The 23,358-nt window shown below is 42.1% G+C and overlaps 1 long non-coding RNA gene across 1 annotated transcript in view; it reads right to left on the bottom strand.

The window, feature by feature from the left end:
• Positions 1-1,716: 1,716 nt before the first annotated feature.
• The window catches only part of LOC139185720 (uncharacterized), a 72,373-nt gene continuing 50,731 nt past the window's right edge, over positions 1,717-23,358 (bottom strand). The window contains exon 2 of the long non-coding RNA XR_011569199.1: positions 1,717-9,108. This is a non-coding gene — a long non-coding RNA (uncharacterized lncRNA). The remainder of the gene's footprint in view (positions 9,109-23,358) is intronic.

The following is a 23,358-nucleotide window of genomic DNA, read 5'->3' as shown; positions in this document are numbered from 1 at the left end:
ATGGCTGAAAAGCTCCATACGGTAATAAGCCAAATATCAGTACAGTTGCCATGCTGGTTAATTAAACCAAGTAGAAAAATCATAAGGTGACGAAATTAACGAAGAAATCCTTGTAAAGGTTTGACCTAAAATGCTAATGCTTGAGGAAATATAGGTTTAGTTTTAAAAGATGAGGTCGTAGACTCAAATATGTGTGTGTGTGTGAATGTTTGTGTGAATGTGAGTGTATGTGTGAGTGTATGTGAGTGTGTGTGTGTAGCTTCTGATGTGACTATCTAATTGCATTATTTCTAATTATTCTTTTAAACATCCTCTCCAACCCCAGCGCCCCGTTATAGACACCTCACAGCAAGTCTCTTTCCAGGAAAAGGAGTTGGAGTCCTGTACAGACAATAAGAGAAACAGATAATGAGAAAGTAGAAAAAAGATTGTTCCTTAGGAAATCTAGGTAAGAACTGGCAGCAATAAGGAACGGAGAAGCTAGCTTTTTTTCTCTCTCACACACACACATACACACAGAGAGAAGAAACAGAGTTCCTTTGATGGATTTAGGTGAAATGTGAAGAGTGACATACAGGTCATCTTGGGAACAGCACATGTGCGGTCATTTTTCTGCAGGTGGAAGAAGAGGAGAAGGGGTCAAGGGTGGGGAGAAAAGTCTGGCCACCATGTGCCTGGTGTCCAGCTTGTCTCCAATTCTGCTGCAAATACCTCCAAGCCACCCAGCTCCAACTTTTACAGAGATCCCTGCTGTAGAGTTTGCTTGCTGTGACTGAGGTCTAGCTCCTCTTTCCTGCTTTGCTGTCTAGCTCTCCACGGAGCAGTTGCTACCCAGACACCTCAGCCCTCATTAGCCCTTTCCCCAAGGAGGCTGGCCCCTGTCTTCTCTGTCCCACACGCTGCCTTCCTCCCAACATGGACCCTTCTCCAGCCCCACCGCCACCTCCTCCTCTCCCCAAGGCTCCCAGTTGCTTCCTCTGTTTCGGATCCTATCATCTGGGCTCAAGTTAACTTTCCCTCCTGTCCATGCTTCTACTTGCCCCCGTTCATGCTTTTGCTATTCTTGGAGTAGCTTTAATAAATGCCAGCTCAGCCTCAGCAGAACCCTCCTGAATCCCACACCCACTGAGCACCACCCATCCTCTCTTCTCGTCTCCCCTCCTGGGTGTCAGCTCTTCTGACCTCCTGACTACTCCTCAAATGCTTCCTCTCCTGGTCCCCTCCCCCTCACTCCTTCCCTATTAGCTGCCTCCTACTCACCAATACGGAGTTCATTTATCACATCTCTGGAACTTCTCAGTCTCTAACTAGGTAAGATGCTCCTACTCACTAAATTATAATTCATGGAACTGTAATGACTTTCTTTTCTCCTTTTGACCTGCTTGAAAACAATGATGGTGTCTCTTAGTTTGCATCAGGAGCTTGCAGACTACTTCTTGGAACATAGTAGGTACTTAAAAAATATTCACTGGATGAATGGACCAAGGAGTAGACAGAAATGCTAAATACAGTTGATAGCACGTCTTTCAGGCATGCGGTAGAGCTGCAGAATTCTCAGACGGTTGACAGTCAGTTATTAGTTAGTAGATGTGAACTACATTATATGGAGAAAAATATATGTGTAACATTCACATAAAAGATGAATAATGCTGGTCTGCTTGTGGTAGGATTATGAGTGGTTTTATTTGACTTTTGCAGGTATGAGTGTCTTGGTTAAATTTTTTTTTTTTTTTTGAAAAGCTTGGGTTATTTTCATTATGAGAAAAACAGAGATAATGGGAAAAATGCAGTGTCTGCTTAAACATGGTTCATGACTGCAAAGAGACAGGGCACACAGGGCCCACTGCTGCCTCCTGTGTGTCCCTTGGGTCTCTGGTCTCTTGGGCTCTTCTTCCCGTCTGTCTCCCTCAGCTTCTTATTTCCTCCATGGTGTCTGTGATTGGAGATTTGGCCTTGACCGGGAAGACTGGGCTCAGGTTTGAATGTGGCTGGACTGCTTACAATATCAGTATGATGGTCCATGCTGGCATTTCTCTACTGAGCTGTTGTTTTATTGTTTAGTTGCTAAGTTGTGTCCTGCTATTTTCGACCCCAGGGACTGCAGCATGCCAAGCTTCTCTGTCCTTCACTATCTCCTAGAGTTTGCTCAAACTCATGGACATTTCAGGGAAGGCAATGGCACCCCACTCCAGTACTCTTGCTTGGCAAATCCCATGGATGAAGGAGCCTGGTAGGCTGCAGTGCATGGGGTCACTAAGAGTTGGACACGACTGAGCAACTTCACTTTCACTTTTTACTTTCACGCATTGGAGAAGGAAATGGCAACCCACTCCAGTGTTCTTGCCTGGAGAATCCCAGGGACAGGGGGAGCCTGGTGGGCTGCCGTCTATGGGGTCACAAAGAGTTGGACATGACTGAAGTGACTTAGCAGCAGCAGAAGCATGTCCATTGAATCAGTGATGCCGTCCAACTATCTCATCCTCTGCTGCCCCATTCTCTTCCTGCCCTCAGTCTTTCCCAGCATCGAGGTCTTTTCCAATAAGTCAGCTCTCCACATCAGGTCGCCAAAGTATTAGAGTTTCAGCTTCAGCACCAGTCCTTCAGGTGAATGTTCAGGGCTGACTTCCTTTAGGATTGACTAGTTTGATCTCCTTGCAGTCCAAGAGACTCTCAAGAGTCTTCTCCAACACCACAGTTCAAAAGCATCAATTCTTCGGTACTCAGCTTTCTTTATGGTCCAACTCTCACATCCATACATGACTACTGGGAAAACCGGCAGAGTAATGTCTCTGCTTTGTAATGCCATATCTGGGTTTCTCATGGCTTTTCAGCTGGACCTATTGTTGATTGGCTGGTTGTTGTTGCTGAGGTTCTCGAAAGTTGTGGTGAAGGGATGCTCAGCCTTGCTTCTCCCAGTGTTCATAGGGATGTATGTTTGCTGCAAGGGGAGCGTCACGGTCAGTCCCTTACTTGCTTCAAAATACATCGTACCAATTTTTCATTAGCAGGCAGAGTAGCTGGTTTGCTGTGCTCAGTTGCTCAGTAGGGTCAGACTCTTTGTGACCTAATGGACTGTCACTGGCTCCTCTGTCACACCCACCAGGATCCTCTGTCCTTGGGATTTCCCAGGCAAGAATATTGGAGTGGGTTGCTGTTTCCTACTCCAGGCTTGGTTTACCAAGCTAAAATAAAGGAACCCAGCCAAAGCCCCCACACCAGCTCCCTCCAACAGCCACGTGTGTCCCGAGCATTCCTCTGGATCATTAAGACAGCACCTTTGCCCATGGCGGGGCCAAGCACAGAGCCCACCCCATAAACGCTGTTCATGGGCTAGTCCTTCTGAGCCCCAGTGAATGAGCCTTTCATTCCTATGAAAGTTAGCAAATTCTCTCAAATAGCAATGCAATATTTAATGTTTTTCCCTAACTCGACATCTACAGGCATTTTTTAGGAAAATTGGTGTGCTAGTCTAACACTATTAAAGATGATCAAGAAAAAACATAACGATACTTGAAATGGGCCAACCTTCTGCATTCATGAAGGCTTCAGGTGACCGAAGGCTTTGTTTTAATGACAGAGTATACTGATATGCTAAATTAATTGAGTTCAACATTCATTTAGGGGGCAACTCATTCATTTACAGTACCATGCACCTATGCTAGGGGCTTTGGGGGAATAAAACTGAAATGAAACCTGGTTTGTGGCCTCAAGGAATTTATAATATGGTGCTTGTAAATGAACTGAGATATAAATCCTCTCCTTCTGATCATAACTCAGTAGAATAAACATTTTTATTTCCATTTATTGGAGGGTTTTCTTTTAGCTGAGATTGACTCTGATCCTCTCCTTGAAAATTTCGGTAACTCCATTATCCATAACTTTTTGGCGTGCTTCTATTTGCTCATTGATCTCTTCATTTACGTCCTCACTCAACAAATATTTATTCAATGCTCCTCTAGGCCAGGAACTGTTCTAGGAGCTTAGATATAGTGGTGAGCAAAACAACATGTGCTCACACACACACACACACACTCCTTACCGGGAATGAATACTGGCTTCAGAGAGACAGAAAGAGTCTGGAAAGGTGAGGAGCCCTTCTGAATCAGGGTGTTGCAGGGGACTCCCCAAGAATCTGGCATCTTAATGGAGATGTGACAATTCTAGGGGGCAAGCAAAGGAAACAGAAGTCCCAGCAAAAGCAGAGGCCTGAACCACAGCATAGGAAGAGGGTCTGCATGACAATGAAAAGGGCAAAGCAGCCGAGATGAGAGGAGTGGGTAGAAGGTGAGGGCTGAGCCATGATCAGTCTTCAGATGTGAGGGGCTTGTTGGCCAGGAATCAAGGCCGAGGGGCCACATCCCAAGCGGAGGAGGTTCAGCTTAGAAGAAGCTCAACCTGATCTTCCTTAAAATTGTGAATCACTGTATTGTACACCTGTAACTTACATAATGCTGCTGCTGTTGTTTAGTCACTAAGTCATATCTGACTCTTTTGAGACCCCTCTGACTGTAGCTCGCTAGGCTCCTTGGTCCATGGAATTTTCCAAGCAAGAATACTGGAGTGGATTGCCATTTTCTTTTCCAAGGGATCTTCCCAACCTAGGGATTGAACTCAAATCTCTTGCATCCCAGGTGGATTCTTTACCCCTGAGCCACCAGGGAAGCTGAACTTATGTAATACTGTATATCAACTGTACTTCAAATTTTTAAAAAAGGAAGATCACTTTGACTCCTCTGTGGAGAAGAGCCTGTAGAATAAGTTAACAAAAAATAAAGGGGGCTTAGATGGTAAAGAATCCACCTGCCAGGGAAGGAGATGCAGGTTCTATTCCTGGGTCAGGAAGATCCACTGGAGGAGAAAATGGCAGACTACTCCAGTATTCTTGCCTGGAGAATCCCATGGACAGAAGAGCTTGACAGGCTATAGTCCATGGGGTTGCAAAGAGTCTGACACAGCTGAGCACGCATACACGAGCACACCCCTGATGTGGGGTTTTAAGGGCCTGACCTCCTTGCTCCACACTGGAGTGACTTGGAAGGGCCATGCTGGCCCTAGAGCCCCTTGAGTCTGCTGGGACATTGTTGGCACTGAAGCCTGGTGTTCCCCTCTGTCCAGTCCCACTCTGGACATGGACCAGTCCCACTTGGTCCCGATGCATCTCCCTACTGACACTCCTGCAGCCCACGCTTCAACTCTGTCTCTACTTCTTGGGAGAGCATCATTGTGTGAGAAAGCAAAGTGCCTTTGAGGCAGCTCAGGGCTCCTGGGAGCATTTTGAGAATGTGAATCTTCACAGGGACCTTCGGGGCGCCTCCGGCTGACTAGGGTCTCTCAAGCAGTGTTCAGCAAGAACGTGGGGTTTCTACCCTCGCTCCAGGGTTAGTCAGGGAATGCAGGGCTGGGTCCACAGTGGTGACTCAGTTAGCATGTATTAAAAGGCATAAGCTCCCATCACAAACCTTTATCCCAGTCACATGTGAACTAACCCTGTGCTCTGGGTTTGGAAGGTTCCCAAGGAGCAGCTGGCACTGGATCTGGAATGACTTGCAGCTCCTGAGGGCAAGGGTGGAGTTTTCTACACCCATTTATGAGGGGCCAGGTGAGAAAGAGGTCAGGACTGTGGTTCCTCCTTGGGGTCAAGGAGGAAGAATGGTGTGACATGCTGTGCAAACTGCCAGAGACCTGGACCATCTCCCAGAGTCAAGTGAGAAAACAGAACAGCACAGAGAAATGAGACAGAGCAGCAAGGGAAATTCAGAGATCACCTAGACATGGAGAAGTTCCTTTCTCAAGGATTTTGAGCCAGTACTAAAGTTTATAGTTAAGTGTTAGTTGCTCAGTCTTGTCCAACTCTGCGACCCCATGCACTGTAGCCCACCAGGCTCCTCTGTCCATGGGATTTCCCAGGCAAGAATACTGAAGTACGTTGCCATTCCCCTCTTTAAGGGATCTTCTTAACTCAGGGATTGAACCTTGGTCTCCTGCACTGCAGGCAGATTCTTTACCGTCTGAGCCACCAGGGAAGCCCTTACTATAATTTATAACTTCATCCCAAATAATTTTATTTATTCCTCTATTTTATTATTCCTTTCATATCTCTTCCTAAAGTGCTTCAAGAATAATTTTTTTGCAAGTATCTTTCATATGAATTGGCATATTGACATAAAAAAGTTACATTATTAATTTAGCTACAATAAAGAAGTATTAAGTATCAATATATATAAGCATGGATGTTGCTGAATCTAAGTCTATACGTTATTGTATTTCAGTCTGAGGGTAGGCAACAAAATTTGTTGTTAATTTGAAATCTGTGTATGAAATAATGAAATGAAATGAAAATCAAGAGAAAACAAAAGCATCCAAATAGGTTGTATTAAAAAGAATAAATAGAGTCTTCCCTGGTGGTCTAGAGGATAAGACTCCCCCTTCCATTGCAGGGGATGCTGGTTCGATCCCTGGTCGGGGAGCTAAGATCTCACATGCCTTGTGGCCCAAAAAACCAAAACATAGAGCTGAAACAGCATTGTAACAAATTCAATAAAGAGGAAAGAATGGTCCCCAGCAAAAGTATTTTGAAGAAAGGGATAACTAGTTGAGTCCATTTACCATAGGGTTTTAATCAGTATTTCCTAGTTTCTTGCTGCCATGGTCTGGGATGGGTCTCACTCTAACCAACCACCATTGCTTTCGCAGGAAGCAGAGTGGCTCAGTGGTCCAGGCTCATGAAGCCCATCCTGGGTTCAGATCCTGGCTCCATTCTCCAGCTGCACGGCCTGGAGTGAGTCACCTAGTCCTCGTGGTTCAGATTCCTCATTCATAAAATGGGGATGAAAGCAATGCTGTGTGTATGCCTGTGTGCTCAGTCACTCAGTTGTGTCTGATTCTTTGCAACCCCATGGACTGTATCGTGGAAGACTCCTCTGTCCATGGGGTTCTCCAGGCAAGAATACTGGAGTGGGTTGCCCTTCCCTCCTTCAGGGGATCTTTCCAACCCAGAGGTTGAGCCTGTGTCTCCTTTATTGCAGGTAGATTCTTTACCCACTAAGCCATCTGGGAAGCCCTGAAAACAATAATGCATACTTTATAAGGTGGTTTTGAGCAGTTCATATACATCAAGTGCAAAACATTGCCTGGCACCCAATCAGATCAGATCAGATCAGTCACTCAGTTGTGTCAGCACGCCAGGCCTCCCTGTCCATCACCAACTCCCGGAGTTCACTGAGACTCACGTCCATTGAGTCAGTGATGCCATCCAGCCATCTCATCCTCTGTCGTCCCCTTCTCCTCCTGCCCCCAATCCCTCCCAGCATCAGAGTCTTTTCCAATGAGTCAACTCTTCGCATGAGGTGGCCAAAGTACTGGAGTTTCAGCTTTAGCATCATTCATTCCAAAGAAATCCCAGGGCTGATCTCCTTCAGAATGGACTGGTTGGATCTCCTTGCAGTCCAAGGGACTCTCAAGAGTCTTCTCCAACATCACAGTTCAAAAGCATCAATTCTTTGGCGCTCAGCCTTCTTCACAGTCCAACTCTCACATCCATACATGACCACAGGAAAAACCATAGCCTTGACTAGACGGACCTTTGTTGGCAAACTAATGTCTCTGCTTTTGAATATGCTATCTAGGTTGGTCATACCTTTCCTTCCAAGGAGTAAGCGTCTTTTAATTTCATGGCTGCAGTCACCATCTGTAGTGATTTTGGAGCCCAGAAAAATAAAGTCTGCCACTGTTTCCACTGTTTCCCCATCTATTTCCCATGAAGTGGTGGGACCAGGTGCCATGATCTTCATTTTCTGAATGTTGAGCTTTAAGCCAACTTTTTCACTCTCCACTTTCACTTTCATCAAGAGGCTCTTGAGTTCCTCCAAATAATTGGCTATCACTCACATGGAGTTCTGCTTTAAAAAAGAGTGCGCCCAAGATATTTTGAAGGAGTTTGTGTGTGTGTATCACAGTTGGTTCTTCTCACTTTCAAATGTCACTGAGAGGATCATAGCACACAAACTTACAAAGGCTCTTTGGGAATCAAACACGGCGACCAGGGAAGACTGAGGCCCACCACCACCACCAGGGGAAGTGCCCCTGGCTTTTCTCTCATTTCCAGCTGTGCAATTCATTCATCCTAGCCTTGGAGAAATATTTTACTTTATGAATTTCATTTCTCAAATCTGTGAAATGGGCACAAAATACTTAACTCTCTAGAGTTCAGGACAAAATACTTGATGAAAAGTCAGATCGCTCAGGACTCAATAGGAGCTGGTCAGGTAATATCTCATATGGCAGCTCATCCTTGGTTTTAAAAGAATATTCGGGATGAGGGGTGGTCTCCTTTAGTCAGTACAGTGGCATTGCTTCTTTGCCAGTGCCTGCAGCATGCTACTGGGGCATCTGGACTTGAGCCTTGATTATCCCTTTCCCCACTGGCCAGCTCAGGCTGTGAATGAGTCTTGCTTTGGAGTCAATCAGACCAGGGTTCAATTCAAGCTCTGAGAAAGCAGAGAGACAGGCAACCTCCTATGGGGTCTGATACCCCAGCTCACCGATGGCTGTGAACAAAAAGGAAGCATCAAACAAGACGCAGGACCCAGCCTTGGTGGCCTCCTCCTCTTCTTTCCTCTGTTCAAGGCTGCTGTTCTTACATCTGCAAAGCTCCACACTTGGTGTACCATAGGTGCTTCATCCAAGAAGGCAGAATTGGAGATTGTGATATACAGGTGCGATGCACGCATGCTCAGTTGTGCCTGACTCTCTGCGACTCTGTGGACTGTAGCCTACCAGGTTCCACTGTCCAAGGAATTCTCCAAGCAAGCATACTGAAGTGGGTTACCATTTACTACTTTAGGGAGTCTTCCCGTCTCAGGGATTGAACTGCATTGAACTTGTCTCCTGCATTACAGGCGGATTCTTTACTGCTGAGCCACTTGGGAAGCCCCATAGTTACACTACCCTCATTTAATTTGAAGAATTAACATGGAGAGGTTTGGTGGTACTTATTTCCAAAGTCCAATCTGGGAACACATGTTTCAACATGAGCTTGGATTGTGGTTTTTCTGTGGCGCATATGTCTGTTTCTGTATCACTTCTTATCTCAATGTCTTCATTACTCAACTAAAACAAGCAGACAGACAAAAAAAAAAAAAAAAAAAAGAGAAGAGGTGAGAGATTGGTTCATTTCCATTCCCACCATATATTTAACTTACAGTGAAATTTCAGAGGAGTTTTCTCATTTTAGGTACCTCATTTTCCCATTCTCTGAAATGGGTACAGAGTTAATCCCAAGAGTTAGAATTTAGTGAAAAGTATTTGGACAGCTGATTGAATTTTGTCCATTCTATTGGAATTAACTCAGAAATATATTTATTGATTTTAGCATTAGAGATTTCATGATCATCTAAAAGATTCAACAGCCATGTCCACAAAAAGATACTATTAGGGGTTACCAGAAAATTTATGGCCCTGGGCGCATTACCCTTTCCATTTTATTTTTCTCCTACAAGTTTACACCACTGTGAAAATTCTTTCAGGGTTAGGTAGCATCTCATGTAACTCCTAACTCAGACATCAGGTATATTTATTATGATATCTCTACACAAATGGAGTGGACACAAACACTCAGATTACTACATGTTTGAAAAGAATATAACATGCTGCAGTAGTATTTTCTGCCTCTATACACATTGTTGTTGTTTAATCGCTGTTGTGTCTGACTCTTTGCAACCCCATGGACTGTAGCCCACAGGGCTCCTCTCTCCATAGGATTCTCCAGGCAAGAATACTGGAGTGGGTTGTGATTTCCTTCTCCAGGGAATCTTCCTGACCCTGGGATTTAACCTAAGTCTCCTGTATTGGCAGGTGTTTTTTTTTTTTTTTTTAACCACTGATACCTAAACTCAAAACCACACTTGAATTACTTTCTTTAAAACATCCCTTTTTAATAAAGAAAATTTCCACTACATCCCCATACTTTTTGGACTTTTTATGCTGGTTTCCCTGTAAACGAGACCTTTACACTGCACCAAGAAGGAAATCTCTAGAAGGCTGCATTCTGAACTGTAGTCTTCTCTCTCAAGTCAAGCACATTTCTTTCTTCCATGTTTTTTCAGTTACAAAGCTACAACAATGTTTATATTCATATGAAGTATTTCAGCAATTCATAGCCAATTTATCAATGACCACGCAGCTGCAGGCCCTGCAGTCTAAAAAAATATACCAGCTCACTTAGTGTTTATACAGTCTCTGAAAGCCCCCAGTTGAGGCAGGGAGATGGAGGGCCTGGGGGTCGTTAGAAAGGTACAGTGGAGATCCTGCGAGTGATGGTGGAGGGATGTTTGCATTATAGCCCAACACATCATTAAGGACACAATTGTTATTTAATGTGGCCCAATCATCTCTCTACTCTTCATGAAACCCACTTAAGTAATTACCTTCGGAGCTCATTGGTTCCATGAGCTGCCTGGTTACAAAGGGTTATATAAAAAAAAAAAATTAAAAAATGGGCTCATTCAATTGCCCCTTCAAGCTGACTTTTCCTTATTAACATATTCAATGAAGACCTTTTTACCTATCCTGAGACTCTGAAAACTTCAAGGTAAATAAACACTCTGAAGCACTAGAAAGATTTCAAGAGAATGAGAACACATTAGCCAAAGTGTATTCTTCCATCAGGAACGCTTAAAAAGAAAAGCTGATACACGCATAATGCCTGACTTCTTTGTATTTTCACTTTGACATCTGTTTTAGCCAATCAATTTTTCATTAAAGCCAAAATGCTGTCTTCAGATTTGCCTCGGCTTTTCTCCTTTTAAGACAAGAATGAATTTATGAAGAAAATATTCCCTTACAAAACTCAACGCCAGCTTACCATGCTGTGTGTATCTTAATAAATGGCATAGTTTTGAAGACTCGATTTGAATAGTCTAGATATTAAGATGGAAGATTTAAAGAATCCACAGAACTTATTTTCAGAGCACATTTACATGTCTTTTAAACAGATTTTTTTTTTTTATTATGACGTGTCCAAGATATTTAGCACCATTTAAGAGGAGCAGCTCTGAAGCACAGAATTGAAATCGCTTGATAGCACACATCTGCATTTTAAACTTTAAGCTAGCTTTCAAAATACACTGTACCATCCATGTTTACTATAAATACGGCGAGGTAAGTCTGGAATACCTTTATCTTATTTGGTAGCTCTGTGTTGGAGCCTCTTTGTTTGAGCAGAAGTGTCAGCTGTATTTTACTTTATTATATAAAAAAGTTTCAGAATTTAATTAAGGGTCAAGTACCAGCGGTAGATAAATGCAACAGCGAAAGCATATTTCTGATCACTCTGAAGTCTGCAATCATGAAAATTATTATCATTGAGTAAAACTGGTCTCAATGATGGTGACTGGGAGATGGAGTCTGTGTTACTCAGCTGTCATTTACATAATAATGGGTTCCCGTTTTCATCAGCACCTTTTGTTTGCACAGTGCTTACTGCTATAGTAAATTGTCAAAATGTCATTCCTCTCCAATCAGCCTGAAAATATCAACAGTAAACAAGGCACAGGAAGAAATTCTCTGATTAGAAGTGTGGCAGAGGAAGAGTGGAGCTGAAGTCTTCGTGATCGCTGGAAATGTGTTAGCTTGGTGTCCCCAAGATACTGCCACACGGCTTAGGGAGATGACTTCTCCCTTCCGCCCCCTTCAGCAGCTCTTTAATGAAGAAATTCCACTGTGCTACGAAGGTCGTTCTGAAACCCCAGGACTGTCACTGGGGATTAGTAGAGTTACATATGTATCCATCCTTGCCACTCTGTTCCCTCTTCCTGGGATCGGTCTTTCCTTTTCCTGGCAGAGCTGGGACTGGGCTATCCTAGTGTTCTCTCTCTGCTGTTTCTCTGACTGCTGGCTGGTGGCATTCCAGAGAAGAAAGGGGCCCTTGGACACACTGCCATCACACAGGCTGCCACACACAGGCTCCCATCAGCTAACCAACTGATGCCCAGTTCCAGACTGAGGACAGGCTGAGAGACGGCTCCCTGGGGAGATGCGTCGGGACTCAGGAGCTGGGGAAGAGCCCCAGGGGGTGCCCCTCACCTTTCCACCTGGCCATTAAACTTGGGGACCAGGGATGCGGAAGGACAAGATGTCAAAGCTAGTGTCAGCATTTAGGGCACAGAGCCCTGAAGGCTCAGCTTCAGATTCTTGTGCTCTCCGGTCTACATTCTGCTCGACTCTTCAGCAATATTTTCAAGTATGTAAGACACATGAAATCAGGGCATCTTTCTGTTCCTCAGTGGAATCTGCCCAGGACCAGAAAAGGATGAGGATGAATTAATACAGTATATGCCTTATAACCATTATAGTTACAAAGTATATTAAAATTAAAGACTTCACATTGTGTTTGAAATAAAAATGAATATAGTGGCATTCTGCCAAGAGTCCCAGAAACCACTCTTGTGTGGAATTGAAACATTTGGCTCATATAATACTTAATTTATTTTTATGAAATGACAAGTTATATAAATGTATGTTTAAAACAGAGGGGCACAACATTTTTTTTTCTAAGTTTCTTTGTATTCTGGCTTATATAGCTACACATAGTTAGGAGTTATATCTACACAGAAAGAAAAACAATAAACTTTCCCCAAGGAATTTTTTTTTTTTTAGCTACATGTTCCCCGAATATCTCAAAATGTGATCGTGTTAGGTTAGATCCCCAGTTAGGTTACTTGGGGAAAGGCTCATAGTACCGTCTTTTGGAAATGAACAGGAGTTTTAAAATCTATTGAAATGAGGTGTTGACATCAGGGGATATTTTATAGCGCTTTCAGCTTTCTTACCATGCACTTGATTTTGCTTGGCTACTTTTAATTCTGCACCCCTTACCCCCCGCCACAGACACAGTTCTTCTTTTTGAAAATCCAACATTGTCCAAACCTTTTCGATTAAGAAGCTCAGCTGAATGAAAGCACTGTGGTTCTGCGTTGGTGCATCTGTAAACAGAGGGGCTCGGGAAGCCAGGCGGCGCACGGAGAAATAGGGCTGGTCTTCTGTAATTACCTTGACACTTCATGCAGTACAGGGAATTAACTCCTAGGACTTTGGGCCGAATGAAGAAGTTGATGTTTCATGTTGTGAATGCATCAGCGCCTGAACCCATTACCAGTTTTAACAGAGATGGGAATTTACTATACTTCTTTTTTTTTTCGTTAGGCATGTAGAGTGATGTGCAGAAAATGAGCGGAGAATTGAGGATGCTGAAGCAACAGCAGTGTGTATTTTTATTATAGCCTCTTTCTTCCGATTCTGTACCCATCTATAAAACATAAATAGAAGACGAGACCTATGGCAACCATTGTCTTGAAAGGGGGAGTCCTCTGTCTTAGAGGGGAGAGGTGAGTGTGTCACTAAAGTGGGTGAAGGTATTCCGGGACAGACCTAGAGGGACAGAGTGCTTGAAAACCCAGAGCAGGTGGGGAGACATAGCTCAAAAGGCAACTAGTTAGCAGCTGGCACTCTGACCTTTAACTGCATCCATGGTAACTGGGCTAAAGATGGAGCTCCGCTTTATTATTCTCACACCCACGATGTTAAAGCCCGTGAATCCCCATTGCAATTTAATGGCTGAAATCAGAAGGCAGATCTGTGTGCATTGGACCACTGCCGATACCCTCTTAGCTAATGAGCGCAATAAACATTCTCATGCCAGGAAGCCAGCACAAGTGGAAATATTATGCCATACAGAAATCTATACCCAAACACAAAGAGATGGTCAGAGAAGCCGGTCTTTTATGTGTATTTTGCATATTCTAACATGCAAAGCCTTTTAAGGAAAGGATTACAAAAAGCAGCTAGACTATTAAAGACTGTGGCATACCATGAAGCTCATTGTGAATGAGAAATCTCAAGTTATGAATTCTCGACTTAATGAGTATTACTGCCACTTCTATTATTTTCCTTAATGAATCTTATTATTTGTAAATGCATGCTTCCTTTTATGTGGCTTTAATATACTAGGTGTCTTTTCTCTGACTATATGCTATACCTACAGTTGAATGGAGCACAGTGTAAAAGCAACCCACACTTTTTGGGAACAAAAGGAAGGGATTTTGTTATAACTTTGACTTGGCAGCCATTTAGTCCATAGTTTTTTAAGAATTAATGACAAAAGTGTCTTTCCGTTCTCATGGACTCTGCAGCCTACAGGATACATAGATCATACTGGTTTGTTTCAAAGCCCCAGAAAAAAAAAAAAAAAAACAGTAAAGGCAGCTAACTACCAAGTGATGAAACTTTGCACATGCACTGCCTTTTTAACAAATGGTGGCAACACTTTTGATGCAAACACACACACATTTAGGTTTAAAAGGAGATGAAAATTGGTTCTGAACCCCTCAATCCAAGAAATAGCCAATTGCAGAGGTTCAAGCGTAATCAGCCCATTATGTGAATTTCATGTGATTTTTTTCCTGTTATTTGCTCTCCCCAACTTCTTTTTACAAAACTTACTTTTTCTACTTTCAAGTTTAGTGATTTAAATGTGCCACAGGGTATCAAAATGATGCCAACAATTATCCTGGATATGTATTTTATGCGATTCAAGAAACACAGTCCAAGTTCTAAAACTCCATGAGAATCTGCAGAAAATGTAACCTATGAATTTTTTTTTTTGCCCCTGTGTGTGTTAGTCTCTGGTCATGTCTGAGTCTTTGCAACACTCTGGACTGTAGCCTGCCAGGCTCCTCTGTCCATGGGATTCTCCAGGCAAGAACACTGGAGTGGGTTGCCATTTCCTTCTCCAGGGGATCTTCCTGACTCAGGGTTTGAACCTGCCTTGCAGAGTCTCCTGCCTTGCAGGCAGATTCTTTACCATCTGAGCCACCAGGGAAGCCCTTCCCTTCAATTGCTTCTTCTGTAGTTCCTAAAATACTCTTCAATTTTATTTTGCTTAAATGGTTTTCTGAGAAAAGATGAGGGCTTAATAACTTTCCTTATCAGAAACAATAAATGTTTTTCTTGCGGCACGATGCCAGGAATCCTTTGTAAGAAAAAGCTTGAACTCTTTTGCTAACAGAAGCTACTTGTTCAGCAAGCGATAAAGGTCAGGGAGAAAATAATTTTGGTGCTTCTTATCATTTAAGACAATGTCACTTTTATCATTATCAGAGAGTTTTAAGAGGGTTGGAGGGGGGAAAGAAAAAAGCGAGACAAAGGAAGTAAGAACTCCGAGCCCTGAATAATCACACCTGTTTACTTGACTTATGAAAGGGCAGGGTGTGACTTGATCCGTTTAATAAAAGATGTTCTATCAATTTAGACAATTATACCAAAGATTAAGAATGTCAGGAAGCTGATGAAATCTCCTAGGTAACATTAAAAAATAATACGCTTTTAGATCACATCATATATTAAATGACAACTGCCAATTTTTTTTAAAGGAGTCCTCAAAATTCTTTCCTGAATAACAATTTGAAGTTAAAATACTTTGTTCTTAACTGTTAACTTCATTGACATGACACTTCTACTTCTTGAGTTGGGGAACTTGGCAAAGAAGAGCTTTTTGTTTACCTAAGTCAAAGCAGACTGCGATAGAGATACAGTGTTTTATGGCCTTTATGCATCTTTGCCTAATTAAAGAATAATAAGAAATATTTTTCTAGCATATTACTTGGTTAAAAATATCTAAATATGACTTATGTTTAAATCTTTATCATCCTCTTGACTTATTTAGTTTTTCTGGCTTCTGAACAATTGCTTTTATTATCATCAGCCTATTAAAGTTAGAAATTCAAGCTTTTATGAAAAGACTTGTCATGGGAAGTTTCGAAAGATGAGCTCATGGTGACCTTGGACAGATCAGCTCTATGGAGGGCAGATGGTAAGACCAGAGGTGAGCGGGTTTACAGAGCTCTTCTGCTGCCTGTCTCCTGTTTGCCCACAATGTTATGGACTGCAGGTCTGTGCTTGGGGAAGGTTATAGAGACACCCAACAGCCACGGGGAACCGGAGAGACTCTCAACATGGGAGCTATGGAAAGACCTAGAATCACTTACCCACCTTTAATGTGTGGTGTGTAACCACCACCCCTGTGTATTTGTATGGTCTTTGTACCTGGGTGGGAAACATCTCCAGTCCTGTTCGTCTCTATCACTGGAGTCTCACCTCTAATAAAGGTCCATCTCTCTGCATTTGTGAGTTCCCAGGTGGCACTCGTGGTAAAGAACCCACCTGTCAATGCAGGAGACATAAGAAATGCAAGTTTGATCCCTGGGTAGGGAAGATCCCTTGAAGGAGGGCATAGCAACACACTCCAGTATTCCTGCCTAGAGAATCCCATGGACAGAGGAGCTTGGCGAGTTACAGTCCATAGGGTTGCAAAGACATGGACACAACTGACGTGATTTAGCATGCATGCAAGCACTCTCTGCGTTCGGCCGAAGTGGTGAAGGGGCAGGGCCTGAGCTCCACTGACTACCAGGCAGATTCAAGGCCTGGAACTCGTGCACTGGTACAAACTCCAGGGGAGCAGGAGGTCACAGAGCTATCACCTGGCAGCAGTGATGCTGCTCTATCTAAGGAAGTCTGCTGCCACTGCTCACCGCAGCCCAGCTGATGCTCCCCTTGCTCAGATCTGCCCTGAGCTCCTGCTCCACCTCCAGCCTCACCTTCTGGTTCCCAGCCAAGTTTCATAATTTAGCTCTCTACCCAGCACGGTAGACACCAAATGCTGCTGACTTGTGACAAGCTGTAAAAAAACCCATTGTCATTCTGCACTTCCCAGCTTCTGGGTCCTGGTCCATGGATCCTTTCGCTTCTGTAGTAGCTGCAACAGTATTGTTATCAGCAGGCTCTGCAGGAGCGATACTCATTTAGCAAGCTCTTAGCCTGGGCACGTCATAAACACCATCTCCTTTAATCCTTACAGCAAGTCTCTGGTTAAACTGATTCTGGGAGGTTAGTTAAATTGTCAGAAATTGGATCCCCTGGAGAAGGAAATGGCAACTCATCCGGTATTCTTGCCTGGAGAATCCATGGATAGGAAGCCTGGTGGGCTACAGTCCATGGGGTCGCAAAGAGTTGGACACACCTGAGTGACTGAACAACAATAACAACATTTTCTCACTTCGTACCTCTGTGTCACATTTTGGTAATTCTCTCAATGTTTCAAACATTATTATTATTTTTATAGTTGTTATATCAATAGTATATTTACATTATTATATTTATATTATATTTACATTGTTATATTTATATTACATATTGTATTACACTTATATTTCCTTATATACATGGTGAACTGTGATCACTGATCTGTTTTTTCAAGTCATTAATGAATTTGCTACCTTGCTGCTTCTGTTTTATGTTTTGGTTTTTGGCTCTAAGACATGTGAACTCTAGTTCTCTGACCAGGTATCAAATCTGTACCCCCTGCACTGGAAGGCAGTCATAACCACTGAAACGCCAGGGAAGTCTCTGTGAGCACTGATCTTTGGTGTTACTTTTGCAAAAAAATTTAGGACTCACTGGAGGCTCAGGTGATAGTGCTTTTTAGTAATAAAGCATTTTTAATCGAGGCATGTACATTCTTTAAAAGACACAGTGCTTTTGTACACTTAACAGACTACAGAACAATGTAAACCTAGCTCTTCCATGCACTGGGAAACCAAAAACTTTCTGTGACTTACTTTATCGAGATATTCGTTTTATTATAGTGGTCTGAAATGGAGCTTGTAAAATCTCTGAGGTCTGCTTGTAATGTATACATAATAATTATGATGCAACCCGTAAGAGAGGTTCAAAACAAAAACTCTCAGAACTAAAAGGAGAAATAGATAATCGAAGTTGCAATGGAAAATTCATTACTACTTCATCAGTAAATGACAGAACAACTAGAAAAATCAGTTGTTTCTAGAGCATAAGTCAGTAAAGTTATAGAAGATGTGAATGGCACCATCTTGACCTAACCGACATTTACAGAATAAAAGACTCAACAACTATAGAATACACAGTCTTTTCAAGTGCACACAGAATGCTCACCAAGGTTGTTCATGTACTGGACTGTAAAAAAACCTCACATTTCAAAAGCATGGTATATTATATAAAGCGTTAATTAAAAAAAAAAGAAATCAAATCAGCACCAACAAAAAAACAGTTTACAGGTTAAAGTCTTGGACACCAGACTCCTCATTGACGATAACGCTGGTAGACAATGGACCAATACCTTGGGTTCCATTGAACTTGAATTCTACACCCAGTAGAATTCAGAAACTTATTATTCATTAAGGAGATTTTTTTTTTTAATTCAGAAGTGCAAAGATAGAGTTAACTATTTGCAGAACTTATTGAAATAATTCCTTATGATGTACTTTACAAAGAAGAAAAATAAACGTGGAGAGGAGTAGGACCGAAAAATAACAGTAAAACTGACAGTGCAGTTGTAAAAACAAATCATTTTTTCTTTTGTTTTTCAAGATGGAACTTATAAGTGATGAAGGGCTTCTCTGCTGGCTCAGATGGTAAAGAATTTGCCTGCAATGCAGGAGACACAGGTTCAATCCCTGGGTCAGGAAGATCCCCTGGAGGAAGAAATGGCAACCCACTCCAGTGTTCTTGCCTGGAGAATCCCATGGACAGAGAAGCCTGGTGGGCTACAGTCCATGGGGTCTCGAACAGTGGGACACGACTGAGAGACTAGCAGCAAAAGTGTATTAAACTGCAATAGTAGGACAGAGGGAATGATGGGAGACATACAGTGAGAGAGACTGAGAGAGACGGCGGTGGCCGAGGGGGTTTGAGGGGGAGGAGGGGGCCTAATCAGGAGACAGTGTGAGCTGGGACCCTTGTTTTTCAGAAGATGAGAGTCTTCCATAGATCTTGGAAGTCACCATAGATCTTGCTTGTGTATGTGTTAGTTGCTCAGTCGTGTCAGAATCTTTGTGACCCAGTGGACTGTAGCCTGCCAGGCTCCTCTGTCCATGGAATTCTCCAGGCAAGAATACTGGAGTGGGTTTCCATTTCCTTCTCCAGGGGGTCTTCTGAACCCAGGTATCTAACTTGGGTCTCCTGCATTGCAGGAAGATGCTATACCGCCTGAACTACTAGGGAAGCCCATAGATCTTGCTTAGAAAACATTTATAGTCAATTTTCTGGGACAAATGAATGAAAAGAATACTGAAAACTTTGTGTCAAACACACAGAAATCACAAAAATAGAAAGAAAAAGGAGGGGCAATGAAAATGAATTGCAGTAAAACAAATTCCAAATGTATTGGTAGTTGCAATAAATGTTAATAGATTAAACACATGTATTTCAAGATTGACACCAGCTCAGTGGGTTTTTTTAAAGTTACTATATCCTGCTCATATGAAGCAAAATCCTAGAAATATTAAAAATAAAAGAACAGAAACAGATCGAATAATTTCCAAATGTTGGTGAAGCACCATTAATTGGGGACAAAATAGAGTTTATGGCAAAAGTCATGATTATAGTTAAAGAGGGAGATTGTCTGCTTGTGATGATTGAAGAGGCGAGCTATCCAGGTGAGCAGAGCATACCTGCAGCTGTAGAATTTGGAATAACTATGACCTTGACATCAGAAGGTGGCTGAGTCTCCGCCCTTCCTCTCCCCACCACACATCCCTGACACCAAGGCATTTTATGAGATTAAATTCTTTTCCTTCTGAAATCCTGGCTATTTTGATGTTCAATTTCTATGAGTTGAAGGAGGAAGTAATTCTTTTTCCAATTTTGTTTTTTATTGTTATAGTTTAACTCTTTCCACTTCATTGCAGGCATGGCAGAGAAATCAGGGAAAAACATGTACAATGGAAATGAAAAATGAACGAGACACATGAAAGGATTTCCTGAGGTGCAAGAGAGGAGTCGTCGTGTTTGGACCATAAGGCAACTCTAAGGCAACTCACTGGACAGAGTGCACGGTCTGCAGAAGAGCAGGCAGCTTAGGTGCCGGAGCAGTCCTGGGTTTAGAGGCCGGGAATTGACTCAGAAAGTCACAGGCCATGTGTAGTGAGAGCTGCCAGCCTGTCACTATCCTCCTTGCAGGACCCCTGAGACAAAAGACTCATTCCTCCTTAACGTGCCCAGGATGGAAAAGAAAATCAGATACAGGGTTAAAAATGTCTTCATTTTTTTTGTTTTTAAGATTTTTTTTTTGATGTGGACCATTTTTTTTTTAAGTCTTTATTGAATTTGTTACAATACTGCTTCTGTTTCATGTTTTGTTTTTTTTTTTGGCCATGAGGCATGTGGGATGTAGCTCCCCGACAAAGGATCCAACCTGCATCTCCTGCATTGAAAGGTAAAGTCTTCACCACTCGAGACCGCCAGGGAAGTCCCTGCCTTCATTTTAAAATGTGAAATGTGGGTGTAAACCTCGTAGAAAACAGTTGAAGGACTCTTTCCACTGTTGCCAGAAAGATGTCAACTGAAGTCCTTCCTGAGACTTTAGAAGATTCTGGGCTTCAAGGGAAAGAGACATGGTTTTGTTGTAAAATATTATTAAATGTAAAGGAAAAATGCTTTGGGGTGACTTAACATAGACCTTCAAATTAAAGTAAGAGCCAAATTCAATCTGAAGCACAAACATGCATTAGACGGGAAATGATTCTTAATATTTTAAAGAGATACTTCCTTGCAAAAGCTTAAAATCTAGAATACACTTCCGTTTTAGCCACGTAGAACACGTGGTTTTGGTAAAGTTGAGGAGGAAGACGAGTGGTTCTCTGGATTCTCTCTCTCCCAGCCCTGGAATTTACAGAGACCCACTGCTTTGCATTGGAGTGTCCCAAGCTCTCGTTTGAATCTTGCTTAAATGACAGAGTAAGCTGACTGCGAGAAAATCCTCAAAGGACCTTGAATTCTCACATTATTTTGCATTAATTTTTGAAATATTGATTACTCTAAGTACTTTGACGCGGATTAATACTCAGCTCTGTTTTATGCTTCCTCCTTCCTCAAGTTTCTTTTCCACCTCTTTCCAGAAGAACCACAGCCATCGCGGAGGGGGGTGGATTGTGAGGGGTTTATGCCCTGGAGATAAAGGAGGTGCTGTAACCAACCTCTGAACACTATTCTTGTCTGCAGGCACGCCTGGACCTCGGGCCAGACTCCCACTCCCCAAAGCCCAGATAAATGCCTTTTCTTTCCCATGACAGCCCTGGAGAGGGAGGAGGGAACCAAACGCGACTTGTTTTTCACATACCATTTTATTTGAAATTGTCAATTTTATATTATTGCTAAGCCATGAAAGTGGTTTTGGTCACCCGCTTTTTATTTATTTGTTTGTTTATTTCTAAATTAATTTTTACTGGAGTAGAGTTGTTTTACAATGTGGTGTCAATTTCTGCTGTGCAGCAAAGTGAATCAGCCACAGGTTTACATATATAAATATATATATATATATATATATATATATATATATCCCCTTTTTTTTGACTTTCTTCCCATTTAGGTCATGACAGAGCACTGAGTAGCATTCCCTGTGCGCTACAGTGTGTTCTTATTAGTTATCTATTTTATATACAGTATCACTTGTATATCTGTCAACCCCAATCTCCCAATTCTTTCCTCTCCCTTGCTGTCAATACATTTGTTCTCTGTGTCTTAGTTTCTACTTGACTGCCTGTTTTTTAAAAATCCTTGCTACTTGGCAAAGTATTTTTGCATCCCAATTCCTGATTATTTCCAATTTATAATGACCCATTTGGTTAATAGCCATTAGATATAGTGTAATGTAGCTTCTCTTTTGTATGATAATTTTACATATGTATTTTTAAAGTACCCTTGTAGAGGAATAGGGAGAAATCTACTCCTGCTTTGAACAAAATGGGGGCTAGTGCAAATATTTGCTGTAAAGTAAATAAATGTTATTCAAGTGATTTGAGTTTTGGGATTACTGAGAAATTCGTATTTTTAAGAAAAAAAATCCTGAGCTTAATATCCTATGTGGGATATGTTAGGTGGTAAATATATATTTGTATTTGACCTTGTGATCCTTACCCAAACTTTACCAGCTACTTTAGTTTTTTTTTTTTCCCCCAGAGGCAGCCACCTGGGAGTAAATCTTTTTATATCTTTTGGACACTGGAGCTTCTATAAATAACTTTGTAGCATTACATCAGGTAAGAATCCAATATTCAATTGCATGAGCAATGTGGAATTTTGTATTTTGAATTAACTAGTGTAAATGGCATTTTGGTTTCAGTAGTGAAATTAAAAGCAAGAAAGAAATCATAGATGAGGGACAAACAGATGCTTCTCTGATAGTTGGATTCCTTAGAAAAACGGACTATAAATTCAGAAAGATAATTATTAACACTGGATGATATAATCAGGATGATCTGGCTGGTTATCTACAAAGTCATTAAAATGTGTCAGAAGAATCAAATGGATGTTGTATACGAAGCAGGACCTGCGTCTGGTCTTCACTGAAATCCCTTCTGCCTTTCCTTTCCATAACTTAGTTAGCAAAGTTAAAATTAAGACGAGACTCCAGTATGTTTAGATGAAACAGTTTCTATGAGAGCACACTTCATTAAAACATTTAACAATGCAGTAAACTCTCAGTTATCTAAGGAATCTCTTAAAACGATTCTTTCCAATGAATATAATTATTCAATCTAAAATATTTGTGTTGTTCAGGAAAACTCCAAATACTGCCCCTCTGCCACGGACACGTAGCTTGGGCACTTGTTGGATGCTCTGCTTCCAATCAATGCTTTCCAGTGTTTGTAGTAGTGTGGTCACGAGAGTCAGGGCTTCTCAGCTGGTGCAGTGGTAAAGAACCTGCCTGCCAGTGCAGAAGACGTAGGTTCGATCCTTGGTTCAGAAAGATCCCCTGGAGGAGGAAACGGCAACCCACTCCAGTATTCTTGCCTGGAAAATCTCATGGACGGAAGAACCTGATGGGCTATAGTCCATGGGGTCACAAAGAGTCAGACACGAAATGACTGAGCCTGCACGAGAGTGTATCTAACATCTGTTTCTGAGGGTCTAGTACGTATTCTATATATTCTATGCTCTCTGGGATTAACAGTGAATGGGACAAAGTTTTAAGACCCACTCCCATGAAGCTCACATTCAGAAGAAGGCAGACAATAAAAGCAGAAACTAAGCAACATAGGTATTTCGATATTCACAGAATTGTACAACCATCATTAAAATCAGTTTGGGAAATTTTCACCACAACAAAAGATCTATCCTCTTTAGCTTTCGTTCTCAGTTCTCCTATCCCTCTTAACCTTAGGCAACAACTAAGTGTGTGCATTTTTAACCTGAAAAACTACAGCGATGGAGTCTCCTATCTAAGATGGGGAGAGATGGCTGAAACCAATGTGGGGAGGGACGCTTTGC

The sequence above is a fragment of the Bos indicus genome, chromosome 11, assembly GCF_029378745.1.
Source record: "Bos indicus isolate NIAB-ARS_2022 breed Sahiwal x Tharparkar chromosome 11, NIAB-ARS_B.indTharparkar_mat_pri_1.0, whole genome shotgun sequence".
NCBI classification, from domain to species: Eukaryota; Metazoa; Chordata; class Mammalia; order Artiodactyla; family Bovidae; genus Bos; species Bos indicus.
The sequence above is the reverse complement of the archived record's forward strand: the minus strand, read 5'-3'. Positions and strand labels throughout refer to the sequence as shown.